Source organism: Octodon degus, unplaced genomic scaffold (genome assembly GCF_000260255.1).
Source record: "Octodon degus isolate 3935 unplaced genomic scaffold, OctDeg1.0 scaffold00020, whole genome shotgun sequence".
In the NCBI taxonomy this organism is placed as follows: domain Eukaryota; kingdom Metazoa; phylum Chordata; class Mammalia; order Rodentia; family Octodontidae; genus Octodon; species Octodon degus.
The window spans coordinates 20,256,194-20,260,637 of NW_004524596.1; the positions used below are offsets into that span (position 1 = coordinate 20,256,194).

The 4,444-nt window shown below is 43.3% G+C and overlaps 1 pseudogene; it reads left to right on the forward strand.

Moving 5' to 3' along the window:
* Positions 1-1,434: 1,434 nt before the first annotated feature.
* Positions 1,435-2,181, forward strand: LOC105741713 (annotated as a pseudogene).
* Positions 2,182-4,444: the final 2,263 nt, after the last annotated feature.

A 4,444-nucleotide genomic window follows, 5' to 3' on the forward strand; every position in this document is an offset into this window, starting at 1 on the left:
TTTTTTATCAGTGTATTCTTTAGAAGCACTTAGTACTTCTTTGATTATAGTTACCGCTACATTTTTTAGTTCTGAAATTATTTCTTCTATACCTTTCTGCAGTTGATTCTTTACTGTCAACGCTATTATTTCAGAGATATCTGGCATGTAATTTCCAGTTTCCTCAGTGCTAGTGTCTTCTGCATTTGTACTGGGTGGACTTGGCGCCTGAGACTGCATTTTGTTCCTTCTCTTTGTCATTTTGTATACCACTGTCTTCTGACCTTTGGTGTAGAGCTTACATAGAGTTATTACCTTTGCACCAGGTCTGGATCTATGAAGTTCGGATTCCTCCAGGTGGGTATTGTTTGGATCTGGCTGCTGTGCTCCACTTCTTTCTGCTGCAGGCATTAGAGTTGAACCCTTTGTGTCTCTCTGGCAAGATGTTCTTCTCCTGAATCAGCTGGGTGGGTCTTGCCTCTAGCCTCTTTGCAGGGAGTTCTGTTGAAGGGTTCCATGCTGGGCCTGCAGCCTGGGTCAAATGAGGATCCGCGGGCCCTGGGTCATCTCACTCACTCGCTGGGCCTGCACTCTGGGTCTATTCAGGATCCCGCGGCTGTCGGTCCTCTCACTCACTCGCCTTAAGTTTTATTTGAAATAAGGAGATTTAAAATTCATTTATCCAGTTGCTCTAAAACTATGGCTTGTGCTACAGTACTGGGCAGCACCAACTAGAAGACTGTCTCTGTCATCACAAGAAGTTCTGTTGGACAGCCCTGAGGTGCATGCTAAGGGAAGGCAGACACTTGCTTGGACACACATACTGGTTGGCAGGTGACTGTGGTGGTGGGGACATGGAGGAAGTCTTTATTGATTTCTTCTACTTTTTAATTTGTACAGTAGGCAAGCTCATGGGCTGTGTAGGACTTAGAACTTTGAGGAAAACTACATACTATGGTTTAAGCATGCTTGGTTCTCTAAAATATATGTTGATATTTTAGGTTAGGTTAGTAGTTTAGGTTAGTAGTCTCTAACATAGAGATATCAGTCAGGAGGTTGTGTGCTTTCTTTAGCCATGATCACAAGCAAGAATACAGTCTTTCAGTAGTAGAAAATGAGCTGGTCAAATAAATGTTTTCAATCTTGTCAGCTCCTAGGCTGCATCTAGGTGCAGCCTCTTCCTCAAAGTTAGAGGGTATGACTGAATAATTTTTTCTGTTCGTCCTCCTCCTCCTCTTCCTCCTCCTCCTCTTCCTCCTCCTCCTCCTCTTCCTCCTTCTCCTCTTTTTCCTCTTCCTCCTCTTCTTCTTCCTCCTCCATTTTCTACCTCTTCCTCCTCTTCCTTTTCTCCCCCTCTTCTTCCTTATCCTCTCCTTCTCCTCCACCTCCTCTTCCTCCTCCTTCTTTCCTTTTTCTCTTCTTCCTTTTAGATAAGGTCTCATCCCGGCTGGAATCATGGAGGTTGCAGAAGAGAAGAAAAAGAAGGTTCCTGCTGTGCCAGAAACCCTTATGAAAAAGCGAAAACATTTCGCAGATCTAAAGATAAAGTGCTTGAGAAAGAAGTTTGCCCAGAAGACACTTCGCAAGGCAAGGAGGAAGCTCATCTATGAAAAAGCCAGGCACTATCATAAGGAGTACAGACAGATGTACAGAACTGAGATCCGAATGGCTAGGATGACGAGAAAAGCTGGCAACTTCTATGTCCCTGTAGAGCCCAAACTGGCATTTGTCATCCGGATCAGGGGTATCAATGGTGTGAGCCCAAAGGTCCGCAAGGTGTTGCAGCTTCTTCACCTTCGCCAAATCTTCAATGGTACCTTCGTTAAGCTCAACAAGGCTTCAATTAACATGCTGAGAATTGTGGATCCATACATTGCATGGGGGTACCCAAACCTGAAGTCAGTGAACAAACTAATATACAAGTGTGGCTATGGCAAAATCAATAAGAAGCGAATTGCCCTGACAGATAATTCATTGATTGCTCAATCTCTTGGTAAATATGGCATCATCTGCATGGAGGATCTGATTCATGAGATTTATACTGTTGGAAAACGCTTCAAAGAGGCAAATAATTTCCTGTGGCCATTCAAGTTATCATCTCCTCGAGGTGGAATGAAGAAAAAGACCACCCATTTTGTGGAAGGTGGAGATGCAGGAAACAAGGAAGACCAGATCAACAGGCTTATCAGAAGGATGAACTAAGGTATCTACCATGGTGTTTTTATGATTTGGTCAGTTAATAAAGTATCTGCTTCCAAATTGAAAAAAAAATAGATAAGGTCTCACCATATGGTTCCAGCTGGCCTTGAACTTACTATGTAGTTCAGGCTAGCCTCAAACTCATAGTGATCCTCCTGCTTCAGACTCCCAAGTCCTGGAATTATTGTTTAACTGAACGTTTTGTAAATGAGCCCTGGACATTGATCTATTTAAAATACCCAAGGCAATTCTAACACAGATATGTCTTTGAGGACCATTGACCTGGAGCAAGAACATGGAGAAAATGTATGGAGAAATGAAAAAAGAGAACCTTGCAACTTATCTCAGTTACTCCTCTCTGATTGCTGGGACACAATACCCAACACACAGAATGAAGGAAGGAAAGGTTTATTTAGTTCACAGTTGGTGGAGGTTTCAGTTCATACTCAGCTGGCTCCAAGGCAGGGTGGCACAGAGCAGAGAGCAACCTTTCACAGCAGCAGAAAACAGCAAAACAGCAAGAGGAAAAGGGAGAAGTTACAGCAAAAATGGTAACAGACAACAAGTCTCTCTGCCTTATGTTGCAATCAGGCTATCTGCCCCAGGGGGGTGCTCACACCCATAATCCCAGCAACACTCACACCCACAATCCCAGCATTGGATCGTGAATTAATGACAAACTCTAGAAGCCTGCCCTATAACTGCATAAGGCTTTATGGAGACAACTGGACATAAACTGTAACACTACTGAAGAGCCTTAAAACTACAAAGTGCAAAGAAAGGGGCTTAGGACGTGTGGAGGGACAGGACTGGAGTCACACTGTTAGTGCTCAGGCTCATGGATGATGAGGAATGAGCTGGAAATCCAGAATTTCTTCACAAACAAATACAAACTGGATGGAAGACACAGTGAGATGCTCCATGTTTGTCTAAATCAGCTCAATTAGTAGGACATGATGCCAACTATATAATTCTAAAGCTTTTTCATAACTTCTCTAAAAAGAAAAGAAGCAAACTTGTAATAATGATATATTTTAGGTCATCAACATAAGCAAAAATTTATTTCAATGTGCAATCACTGTAACATTCGTTAATGAGATATTTGATGCCTTTTTTTCAGTCTCCTGCTTTCCAAGTTTGGTGAGCATTTTACACACACTGCACATCTCTGTTCAGAGCAGATGGATTTCAAGGGCTCAGCAGCCACATGTGCAGTGGACAGCGTGGATCTGGATGGAGCCCATGGGGCTGTAATGTGTAATTTATAGGGAGCATTCCTCTCAGAGTACACACACGCTGTAATACATTCAATCTTTAATCAGGCCAGTGTGATTACATGTAATTACGTTCTTATCTAACCCAATCTAGCTTGTCCAGAGGAGAATCACGACAGCCTTAGTCATATGCTGCGTTGAAGTCCAAATATGCTGTGTCAGTCACACTCCCTGACAGAGGCTTTTCTGGCACGTGTTTCTGGGAGGGGCTGTGCCACTTCAGCTTCCAGGCGACCCTGTGCTGTGCTCTCATTTAATGATCTGGGCCACAGGCTTACTCTCACTCACCGTGGGGACCTTCCCTTTTTTCTGATAGGTGAGGTAACTGATTTTGGAAAGTAAAGGAACATGGGAAAGTGGACAGCTGTTTGCCATTTAAATAGTAGCAAAGCCGTATTTGATTTATGCTCTCTGAGTTTTGGAATCCAGAATTAAATAACACAAAGGAGTTTGCATTCATGCAGTACCCTAGGACAAGAAATCTATTGTCAAGATGATTTGAAGCTGAATTTTCAAAAGGAAATGGGGAGAGGACACTGTTTAGATAAAAGCACACCAAACAGGAAGAAGGAAAGTGTGTGAGAAAGAGAAATAAGAGAAAGGGTGGCCTCAGCCATGCTCACAGATGATAACAGGAAGTAAGAAGAATGAACTTAGGCGGGGGCTTCCGGTGTGTGTGTAGCGATGCTGGGGAGTGGGAAAGAGCAATCTGGTATCTGAGCACAGCAAAGCAAACACGGCTTCACTGGTGGCACCATGTGTTGGTGCCATAAGACAGACAACTAGAATGAAGGAGCTGGAGTGTGGGTCTTTTTCAAAAGAAATTGACCTGTATGCTATTGCTTGCTCAGCTGGAACAAGATTTGAAAGCCCCTCTTCACACAGACAATTTGAGTAACCCCAGAGGCAGGAGACCTCTTTGTCATTGTCTAGACCATTAGGGTTGGGTTTTAAAACAAGATTCTCATGCCACTAGAGAATATTGGAGTACT